The sequence below is a fragment of the Macrotis lagotis genome, chromosome X (assembly GCF_037893015.1).
Source record: "Macrotis lagotis isolate mMagLag1 chromosome X, bilby.v1.9.chrom.fasta, whole genome shotgun sequence".
Taxonomy (NCBI): domain Eukaryota; kingdom Metazoa; phylum Chordata; class Mammalia; order Peramelemorphia; family Peramelidae; genus Macrotis; species Macrotis lagotis.
Window position 1 is genome coordinate 393,099,443 of NC_133666.1, and position 12,259 is coordinate 393,111,701.

The window sequence follows — 12,259 nt, forward strand, 5'->3', positions numbered from 1 at the left end:
ACACTTGACATTAACTAGCTTTGTGACCTTGGGCTAGTCACTTAACTCTGATTGCCTCACATCTAGAGCCATCTCCAGTCATCTTGATTCATATCTGGCCTTTGGACTCTCACTCAAAACCAATTTATGTTCTTGTCACTGCATCATTTCCCTGATGTCATGGTCTTCTTAGAGAATGAAGGACAAAATCATCATTAGTGTTTCCATAAAAATTGTAATTTACTTTATCTTTTAATTAGGCAAATGTTCTTGCTATTTCCAATTTATGAGTAAATAGATATTTTTATTTGTATAATTATTTAATTATTAATTCACTTGATATTAAATATCATTTAAAATGACAATGTTTTTATTTAAACATCATTCTAAGTAAGATGATATATTTATTTTGATAATTTATGTTCACACTCACCCATGTGCTTAGTTTTTAAATAAATACTGGATGATTGAGAGATAGTATCTTGTCTGAAGGAGTCATCCAAATAGTCAGGAGACCTGGGTTCAAGTCTTCCCTTTGCCACTTACTCTGATTTTGAGTGAATGAGTTTTCTGGGCCTTAGTTCCTTAACCTACAGAGTAATGGTACTATTCCCTAGCCAACTATTGTGAGGATCAAATGAGAAAATTTCTTTTTTAAAAAAAATATTTATTTTTCCAGCTACATACAATGGTAGTTTTCAACAATCTTTTTTTTTCAAAGTTTTGAGTTGCATATTTTTCTCCCACCCTCCCTTCCCTCCCCTCTCCCCTGACAGAAAGTAATCTAACATATATATATATATGTGTGTGTGTGTGTGTGTGTGTGTATGAAACCATGATAAACATAAATCCATATTAATCATATTGTGAAAAAAGAATCAAATTGAAATGGGAAAAACCCTAATACAGAAGACAACTTTTAAAAATTGAAGATTCTAAGTTTTGGTTTGCATTTAAATTTCATATTTTCTTCTCTAGATATGGATGGTATTTTCCATCACAAGTCTTTAGAATTGCCCTTGATTATTGTACTGTTGAAATGAACAAGTCCATAATAGTAGATCATCATAGAAAAATTTGAATAAACTGCTCAAAGAAATAGTGAGCTCCCAGGCACTGGAAAGTGCATAAGAAGGGACTGTGACTGGATGCCCACTTGTTGGATATATTTGAGATGATTTCTAGAATTTGAGTAGGAGTTGAACTAGAAAATATCAAATATTCCATTTAAGAGTCTAAATGTCTCCACCTTATATTTATATGATCATTTATAATTTTCAAAGGTTAAGCCTTTTGAAAATTGTAAAGTATGAAGATGAATATGTATAGAGAGTTTCTACTGGTTTTGCTTTAATGGTACAAAGAAGAAAGTTATTTATAAATGAATGTTTTAAAATCTAAATAGAAAGAAAAGAAATTATATACTCTATACAGAGTAAAAAAAATAGTGACAAATTTAACCCATCTCTCTCTCTCTCCATCTCACCTAGAAAGTCCTATAAAATATTGCATCTATTTCAATTGAGAAAATGAAGGAAAAATAAATATTAAAGTACTTCTTTGTTTCCTAGAAATAATATACTTCAATAATTATTGATGTATATGTACTTTCCAATAAGAAACATTATAAAAAAACAATTGCCATTTGTTGGAAACATCTCTATTGCCATCATGCTCTTATTTCAGGTTTGATGTTAGAAAGAAGTGAGATTCTCATAGGTCATTGAAGAGTTAACAGAAAAAAAGACTTCTTTGTCCAAACAGAGCAAGAACATGTAATAAGAATATAGTGGTACTTGGTTTTTCAATCTATCTGGTCATTAATTTAGGTGAAGGACATGATAACTTGAGTGATTTTTAGAAATCCAACAAGAGGGATTCTTAGTTGCATGTGGGTAGGACATTTATGCCCCTAGTTTACCAGAAGCTATATAGGGAAACAAAGGCCAACTGGGGTCCCAGAACCCTGTCTTCTTTTAGAGAAAACTAAATCATTGTTAAGAAGCAAGGAGAAGGAGTACATCTAACTAATGTGGAGAAATGCTGGTCAATATTAGACCTATTACACCATATAATAGTACAAACATTTTCTATATACACATAAATTGAAATTTGACTTATGGCAGAAGGCTTTTGATATTAACTGCTTTGGAAGTATATCACATAAAACACATGCTCAGATATGCTGTAAATTTAATGACAGGGCTCTGTTGAAATGAGTTCTTGTGGTTTGTGAGCAAGAAAATCAATCTGTATATCCTGGTTCATTTTTTTTCCATCCTAACTCAGTATGTAATTAAATTTAATCTAAAAGATCACAGTGTATGGTGGGCATTAACCTCATCCTATCTCTGCTTGTGATGGTACCACTAAGAATAGTTATGGAGTCAGCCATTCTCCAATTCTAACCCTAAGTTGTTTAAGAATTTATATTCTCTCCATTCCATATAAATGATAAGTATACCTATATAATTACTTTTAATACTGTGTAATGCATTGTGATAATGATTAAAAAAAGAAAGTGCTACAAGGCATAACCCCCCCCCCCCCCAGGAGGTCTTAGACTAGATGAGGAAATAAACTGTAGGCAAAAGTCTTTGGTCTCAAACCCAAACACCTGTTTGTTTTACAGCACTAAAATACCTTTTGATTTCCCAAATGTGACCATTCTCAGCATCTAGTCAGGGTATATGTGCTGATCCAACGGGATCTATGAGTTGTTCATAGACTGAATATCATAGTTTACACAGTGAGCATTCTCTTCACTCATGTGGTTTTTCCTTTATGGATAGTTATGTTAAACTTATGTAAATGATTATGAATCTCATTTTGGAGTCTACAATAATCTGGTTATTATTGTTCAGTTGTTTCAGTCCAGTTCTTTGTGACCTTATTTTTTTTGTTGTTGTTTTTGGCAAAGATACTAGAGTGGCTTGCTATTTCCTTCTCCAGCTTATTTTACAAATGAAGAAACTGAGGCAAACAGGGTTAAGTGATCTACCCAGGACCTGAATAAGGGTTTTGAATTAAGGAAGATGAGTGCTCCAGGCTTGTGCTCTATCTACTGGACCACCTAATGGCCCACAGTGTCTGAGGTTAGATACGAGTGGCCTTTATTAATAGCATTCTTTAAAATATTTAAACCTCTATTGAAAATTCCTTTTCAATTTTGATTCTGTATAGCACATCAATTGGGAAAGGAATCAAGAGCATCTGGGTGGATAGGGCACCAGCCCTGGAGTCAGGAGGACCTGAGTTCAAATCTGACCTCAGACACTTAATAATTACTTAGCTGTGTGACCTTGGGCAAGTCACTTAATCCTAACCCCATTAGCCTTGCAAAAACAACAACAAAAAAGAATATAAATATAAATATATATATACCGTTTATATCTGGCTTGATATTAATAATCAGAGGTAATCGGAGGATTATCAAACAAAGTTTGTTTTCTTTCAGGGAATGTTGTATGATTTTAATATGAAAAGGGATTGATTACCTTGTGGGAGGAAAACATTTAAGAATTTTTCTCTGCTGAAATATAGTTGTTGGCATTTTTAATAGTCGGCAAGTAATAAGCAAAATGGGACCTCATATTCTCCAAACCTTTCAGGCATTTTGCCATAAATATATGGTTTGCAACAAAATAATTTTTTCAGAAGTCTTCCTGTTTCTTTCTCATTCCTTCATCAAAGACACCTCCAATTACACATGTAGATTATTCTTGAAGATTTGGTATGTGGGAACGTAGGCAAACAGCTTATTTCCATAAAACAAACCTGCCTTTTAAATACCAATCCTCCTCTGATGATACTATGATTCATAACATGACGATCTGCAAATATCGAAATTGCAGATCACTCAAGGGCAATGGAGATAAATATAGGAGGATGTTTGCAGCATATTACCAGTAAAGCATTGTGCACAAATACAAAAGATAACATCAAAAAAGGATGACCAGAAAAGGAGATAATAATCATCATAGAAGAGGAGCCAGAGTCCAAGATAGATAATCTATTTTCTTTATTGGTACTTACACAGATAATGTCAAGATTATGCCTCAATTGGATACATTCACTATGGAGGATTTAGAGGTAAGAGTACATTAGGTGAGGGGTATCAGTGGTTGTGCTCTGTGCTGTTGAAGGGGTGCCCCCACATCAGAGATGTTACATATAAATCCAAGTGTTTTGTAACTCATCTGTTCCCATTTTGTTGTTCAGTTGTGTCTGACTCTTTGTGGCCCCCATTTAGGGTTTTCTTGGCAGAGATACTAGAGTGGTTTACCATTTCCTTCTCCAGCTTATTTTATAGATGAGGAAGCTGAGGCAAAGAGGGTTAAATGACTTGCCCAAGACCACATAGCTTGTAAGTGTCTTGGGTTATATTTGATTAAGGAAGATGCATCTTCCTGACTCCAGACCCAGAGTTCCATCCATTGAGCCACTTAACTGCCCTTAGTTCCCACTGATCCCACCACTATTGAGTAAATGTTTGCTTCACACAGAGCTTTTAAATCTAAATTTTGACCTAATAAATGAACAAAGTATTTTCTAATATAATTTGAAGCCTGTTGTGACCTTAGACTCTATGTTTGTGATCTCTATCTTGTAGCCGGTCCAAAGTAAACTTTAAATAGTTGCTCACTGACTGACTGCTTTATTCCACACTCATTCTGGTCTAGCTGAATTTTCTCCCCACCCCTTCAAACTGTTTCCCAGCTGCACTGCGACTGGGGCTTTGTCCATCTCCCAGTCCTGGTGAAACACACCTTTTCTGCAGAACTTCTAAGTTATCTTGGACTGGGAAAATGTATCACTCAGTCTTTCTGTGGGTTCTGCCCCTCTAGATTTTTGACTAGAGTCATAATTTGATGGCTTTTGGAGTTCCCTGGGGAAGGAGTTGCAGGGAAATGCTGTCTTCACGCTACCATCTTGGTTCTGCCCAACTGCTTTATTCCATATAGAAAAAAGGCAAATATCAGAACATTGGGCTGATGGCCCAATGAGTTGTAGCTACTGTGGATGTTATGGGAGTTAGGAAAGGAAAGAGTACCATGAACTGGAGGAATTTTTTTCACAAACTATATAAAATTCTAACTGGACTTGAAAAATATCATACTTTAAATTCAAAATCAGCAAATGTTTATTAAGCCCCTGATGTGTGTAAGGCTCTGTTCTAGATACTCTTGACTGGAAGAAATTACTATAAGGATGGTGCAAGACAGGGCACAAGGCAAAGGAAGGACCCAGACCAATTTGATTCAACTTAACAAACAACTTACTAAGCACCTATGTTCAAGGCATACAAAAATTCATACAAAATGAGGATATATTTTTTAAAAAATCTCCCTTCAAGAAGCTCACATTTTACTTGAGGGGACAGAATTTAGTGTATTCTTAGTGAATTAAATGTAACATGTGTAAAAATAAATAGAAAGTAATTTCAAGAGGAGAATTGTATGGTATGATAAGAAAAGGGCTTTTATCATAGGCCTTTTCATATAATTTGAGAAAGGAGCTATTTCTTTTAGCTGGATATGGTGAGGTATGTAGCTACTCTATGTAGCAGATTTGTTCCTTATATTTAAGAGGACTTCAATAGGAAGAAATATGGAGATAGCCATGGAGGGTCAATGTGGTCCAGGCAGGGAGGGAATGGTGTTTGAGAAAACATAGAAATGGAAACAGCAGAACAGGATGTGGTCATTTGACTAGAACACAGAGTGAAAGGAATGAGAGTGAAATGCAACTGAAGAAATGAGTTGGATCTAGATTGTAGATGACTAAGGATTTGATGATTTATCCTATAGGAAGTAAGGAATTAAGGAAGGTTTTTGAGCAGTGGAATAAATCACTCAATCATACCTAGTATATCCAGTACTTCCCCTTTTACCTCAAGGATCAGGAATAAGCTTCTTCAAACCCTTCTCAACATGATCTCACCCTCCTTTTACAGCCTTATTATGTATCATACAACTCAGGTACAATATTCTTTCCTATTTGCTGTTCCTCAAACAGAAGTGGGGCAGCTGGGTGACTTAGTGGATAGAACTCTGGGCTGGGAATCAGGGAGATCTGAGTTCATATCCAGCGTCAAACCCTAGGCAAGTCAATCCCCATTTGCCTTATTCCCCTGCAGAAGGAAATGTCAAGTCACTCCAGTATCCTTACCAAGAAGATCCCATGGACAATATGGACCCACAGGGTCATGGAGAGTCAAATAAGACTGAAAAACATTTCACAGAAAGCTCCACCTCCCAGATAAATCCTATGTATGGAATCTTTCTCTCAATTCCTAGGAAATTCCTGTTTTTTCTTCAAGACTAAACTCAAACATCAGCTTCTCTACTGGAGAACCTTTCCTCTATTCCCCCCACCTTTTTCTTTTTTTCTTCTTCCCAAGCTTTTTAGAATTTTATAAAAAACCCTGGTAAGGCAATAATATTTCATAAAATATATCTCATTTTAAAGTTGAGTAGAATTTTATTTGGGTTCAATATTAAATTCTCCAGACCAATTCAGCTTGCATTAAAACAAGCTTTGAAGCTCCTGTGTATGAGCAAACAAATTCTAGCAGGTAGGATTTGAATTAAGGCTTTGTGTACTACAAATTCAGCCATCTATATATATGATACCATGTAGCTATAGCAGGTCAATATGCTGCTATTTTACTTAAAAGTACTATCACTTAGTTATATTTTAATTTGCTGATGGTTACCTACAGAAAGACAATTCACAAATGACTTCCATTTTAGCAACCAATTGTTTAAAAACTTCAGGATTCAATATGTGATGTGAAAAGATGCACTAGACCCAAAGAAAACTATTTTGGAAGAGGCACAAAGCTGAATTTTTTTCATGATTGATATTTTATTTTATTTTTCCAATTACAAGTTACTAAAGTTATTCAACATTCATCTACATACATATGCATATTTATAATTTACATAATTTCCTTCTACTCTCCCTTCCCCCTCCACAATGGTGAACAGTTTGGTAAACACTGTACATATATATTTGAGTTTAATATGTTTACAGATTAGTAATTTTCTGTATGAATAATTGAGACTAATGGAAAAGAAAGAAAACCAGGAGATAGGAAAGAAAAACATTAGAGGAATTTTTAAAAAGTGAACATAGTGTTCATTCAGATTCTATAGGTTTTTCTTTGTTTTGTTTTGTTTTAATTTTCTCTTCCTCTGAATGTTGATAGTATTATCCATAACACGTCTCCCAGGGTTGTCCTAGGTCTCTGAACTGCTGAGAGGAGCTCCATGTTGTTGTTAATGTGTACAGTGTTTTCTTGGTTCTGCTCATTTAGCTCAGCCTCAGTTCCTGTTATTCGTTCCATGCTTCACTAGACTCCAACTATTCATGGTCTTTTATAGAATAGTAATATTCCATAGTATTATGTACTATAACTTGTTTAGCCATTTCCCAATTGATGGGCATACCCTCAATTTCTAATTCTTTGCCACTACCAAAAGCTGCTATGAATATTTTGGAACATGCGGGACTTTTCCCATTCTTTATGATTTCTTCTGAATATAGGCCTAGTATAGGTATTACTTGGTCAAACAAAGGGTATGCTCTTTGGACATAGTTCCATATAAGCTCTCCAGAATAGTTGAATCAGTTCACAACTCTACCAACTCCACCAACATCCGATAGGTGTGAGGTGATACCTCATAATTGTTTTAATTTTCATTTCTCTAATCAGTAATGATTAGGAGCATTTTTTCATATGATTACATTCAACTTTAATTTCTTCATTTGAAAACTGCCTGTTCATATCCTTTGACCATTTATCAATTGAAGAATGACTTGTAACCTTATAAATTTGATTCAATTTTCTACATATTTTAGAAGTGAGACCCTTATCAGAACCCTGCTGTGAAAATTTTTTCCAAACTGTCTGTTTTTCTAAATAATCTTGACAGCATTAGTTTTATTAGTACAAAACTTTTTAATTTAATATAGTCAAAATCATCTCCTCAGTACACAGAATTGAAAGTGTTGATTCACTTTTAAAATCTCCAAGAAAGAGATGTATAAATTACTGGAAAAAATCATGGATGTTATTACTAGTGAGGTAGAGCATTTGAGAAATTTTAGCAAGTACCAACCCCAAAGCCTATTTTTTTATCTTTTTTAAAATATTAATGAAAATTATCTATAATATCTACATGTCACTGGTATCCTCGATAAAAATGAGAAGGGAGAACAGGGTGATTTTCTACTACCAACCTCATTTTTATAACTCTACACTATCAGGTGCCACAAAACTACTAGTTTTCCCCTATAAGATCCATGACCACTTAAGAACAAAGGAAAAAAATCTGCAAATATGAAAAAAATGAACAATGAATGTCAGTTGTCAAAATTATGACATGCATTTGGATAAGAGGTTCATTGAATTAGACCATCAGTTCATATATCTTGAATAGGAACTACAAATGGACAACAAGCTAGTTTCAGAGCTTAATAGGAGGAAGATAGTCTGAATTCACATCAAGGAATTTATTGCAGCACTTTTAATGATGCCACTATTTCCTGAAATACACCATAAATATTTTTTTAAACCTGAAGTGCTTAATATACATTATATTATCTGACATCTCATTGTATTCAATAATAGGTTTCTGTTGAACCTTGAATCCAAATTTATAAAGATTTCAGGGTTTTTGGGGGGGGATGGCACAGTTTTATTCAAATTAGAGGGAAAAATTTTTTGAAAGATCAATAGACATTTTACTTATTACCCAATGTATAATTGGATAGAGTAGGATTCCATTGTTCCTATTTCTATTGATGTAGTATAAATTGTTTGTGAAAAGTGGCCTCTTTTCTCCAGAATTAAATTGCTTTTTTAAAGTAGCTGTTAATGTAAGCATAAATAAAATTTTGTCCTGGAAAGGGAGGTAGTATTATCTTTCTGCAGCATACTTTTATTTGTCATACATTTTTTAAAAATTATAGGTTCTCTGCTTATTGAAATCTGATTATTGCTACATGTGGTGTTCAATATAGACCATACTTCTGTAAAACTGATAGTTAAGTGTAATTAGCCAAGACAAATTACAGTGAGAACCCTGCAAACATATCAAAAATCTCTGAAGCCAGTATACCAAGGTACAATTAGAAAACAGCCTATTTCTCATATAAACATACACATACAAATTATAACACCCTTAAACTGGTTTCCCACTGCTTTCAAAATAAAGTCTAAGCTCCTTAAGCCTGGCATTTAAGGCCCTTCAGAATTTACTCTTAATGTCTCTCTCCAGCGTTATTTCCCAAAAGAGTGGTTTGTAAATTATTAAGCTATTATGCTACTTTTATTCTACAGAAGCTCTGCTTCAACCAAATTGGTCACCAACTATTCCCTGTATTTGCCTTGAAGATTCACTCCTTCCAGTTTTCCTTGACGCCTTTCAATTTTTCTAATAATAAGTCCAATTCTTAAATCCAACTCAAATACTTGTTGCCTTCATTCAAACCTTTTTTGATTTCACTCCCTTTTTCCTGTTCTCATCATAGGTACTGTTTGAAAGCACCTATAATATATTTAATCCTATATCTTAGTCATTTGCATTTCTGTATTAGTGCCCTAAGTTCCATAGACATAATTTTATTCTCCCTAATTGTTGTAGCTCACCCAGCATACAGTAAGTTCCACCCTATTGATTAATTTTAGACACTTTCCCAAGTCTCATTTCTACACAAAGATACCCCCCAGCTCCCAGGTTCTTTTCTCTTCAATTTTCCCCAAAATATCTTGACTCTGTTTTGAACATATGGGTTCTCTGTGAGTACATGCTATTCTTTTCTACGTTTCAGTCATCTACTCATCAACATGGCTGCCTCTAACCTTTTCCTCTCCAAATTCTCCCACTACTGGGACCCCATTCTGATTGTTGTGTTTAATTCACATGAATCCATTTCAGACAGACTCAGTCACATTCTACTTTATATCTGCTTGGACTTATCTCTTCCTCCCAATTCTACCCTCCTCACCCCCCAAAACTCTTCGATAATGTATATTGCTTCTATCTATTACAGAAAATATTTGGCCCCTTTACTTCTGCCAGTCAATCAAACATTTATTATGTAATTATGAGCTAGGCACTATGTGGAAATGCTAGAGATTAAAAGAAATGGAAAAAGTCCTTATCTTCAAGGAACTTATATCCTTATGAGATGAAAGAGCATACAAGATACATACAGGTCAGAAGGAAGGTAATCTTAGAAGAAATCTTAGTAGCTTTTACAAGTTGTTGGGTAGTTTTCAGTTGTGTTGGATGGAGTCTTGGTGAGCCCTTTTGGGTTTTCTTGGCAGAAATATGGAATGGTTAGCCAGTTCCTTCTCCAACTCAGATGAGGAATTGAACTGTGCAGGATCATACAGGTAGTGAGTACCTGAGGCTGGGTTTGAGTCTTTCTGACTCCAGGCTTTGAATTCCATCCATTGTGGCACCTAGCTTTCCCACAGAACTAGCTGAGCTTGTACTGAAATCCTTGTGTCCTACCAGTTTAGTTACCCTTCAGAAAAAGAAATGAAGTCAGTCTTGCACAACTTATTTTTAATGAACCTCCATTAAGGTTTTTAATGAACTTCCATTAGGGTTCATTAGGTTAGAAGTACTTTGAAAGATGGAGTGAATTTACTTCTGATGAAGATAGGGATCAGTGAGGGATCAGGAACCAAGCTCCAATCTGTAGGGTCTCTAAACACTCATCTGTAGCCATTGGTCTGGCATACTAACTTGTGGAGAGGGCAAAATTTTGTATTTATGACAAAGTAAGAGGAAGATTCACTCCAGAAAATGACCTTTATAGAGCATTCAAAGACCTGGCCCAACTTTGTTCTTCTCAGCCATATACTTGACACCATCAGTTCTCTTATCTCATTAAAAAAAATAATAATATAGATTTGGAATTTGTTAAAACCCAAATAAAGGAAACTATTCCATTTGCTGCTAGAGAAACTTTCCACTGGGGACTTGTTTCATTTAATTCCATACCATCTGACAAATTAATAGTTTTAAGTAGCCAATTTTTTTATATTTGTTTTTTCAATTAACAAGTATTATTTTCTCTTTTTCCCCTTCTACTTTCTCCCTACTTCCCCTAATCATGACTTAAATTAAAAAAGAAAAGAAAATTCTCATAGTAAGACTATCTAGTAAATAATATACATAGTAAAAAAAACCAAATTCCTATTCTGCATTTCACACCCATCACCTCTTTGACAGGAGGTAGGTGGGGTGCTTCCCTCTTTTTTGTTGTCATTCAGTTTTATTCAGCTCTTCATGACTCTGTGGATCTACTGTAGGTGGGGTTTCCTTGACAAAAATAATGAAGTGGTTTGCCTGTTCCTCCCCCCAGTTTAAAGTAGGCAGGTTGTAAATGAGCTGCCCAGGGTCACACAGCTGTTAAGTATCTGAGATCACATTTGAACTCACATCTTTCTGACACTGGTGCTTTATCCACTGTGCCTTCCTTTCCTCTTTATGCATGTCACTGCATAAATTTACCTCCTACTTTTACCCATTTTACTGAGCATCAATTCCTAGAAGTCTTTCCAGTTTCCTTTCTAACTGTCCAGCTTATCATTTCTTTTTTTTAAAATTTTTATTAAAGATATGATTTGAGTTTTACAGTTTTCCCCCAATCTTGCTTCCCTCCCCCCACCCCCACCCCACAGATAGCACTACATCAGTCTTTATTTTGTTTCCATGTTGTACCTCGATCCAAATTGGGTGTGATGAGAGAGAAATTATATCCTTAAAGAAAACAGAATTCTCAGAGGTAACCAGATCAAACCATAAGACATCTGGGTTTTTTTTTCCGAATTAAAGGGAATAGTCCTTGTACTTTGTTCAAACTCCACAGCTCCTTATCTGGATACAGATGGTACTCTCCTTTGCAGACAGCAAAAAATTGTTCCCAATTGTTGCGCTGATGGAATGAGCAAGTCCTTCAAGGTTGAACATCACTCCCATGTTGCTGTTAGGGTGTACAGTGTTTTTCTGGTTCTGCTCATCTCACTCAGCATCAGTTCATGCAAATCCCTCCAGGTTTCCCTGAAATCCCGTCCCTCCTGGTTTCTAATAGAACAATAGTGTTCCATGACATACATATACCACAGTTTGCTAAACCATTCCCCAATTGAAGGACATTTACTGGATTTCCAATTCTTTGCCACCACAAACAGGGCTGCTATAAATATTTTTGTACAAGTAATGTTTTTACCCTTTTTCCTCATCTCTTCAGGGTA

At 35.1% G+C, this 12,259-nt stretch overlaps 1 protein-coding gene across 9 annotated transcripts in view; it reads left to right on the forward strand.

The window, feature by feature from the left end:
• PAG1 (phosphoprotein membrane anchor with glycosphingolipid microdomains 1) overlaps positions 1-12,259 on the forward strand; it is a 224,886-nt gene that overhangs the window by 94,315 nt on the left and 118,312 nt on the right. The window contains exon 4 of one of the 9 annotated variants that reach the window (XM_074201515.1): positions 4,019-4,071. The exons of the other annotated variants lie outside the window; for them this stretch is intronic. The gene's annotated coding sequence lies outside the window, so the exon portion shown is untranslated. The remainder of the gene's footprint in view (positions 1-4,018; positions 4,072-12,259) is intronic. 9 annotated transcript variants of the gene reach the window in all.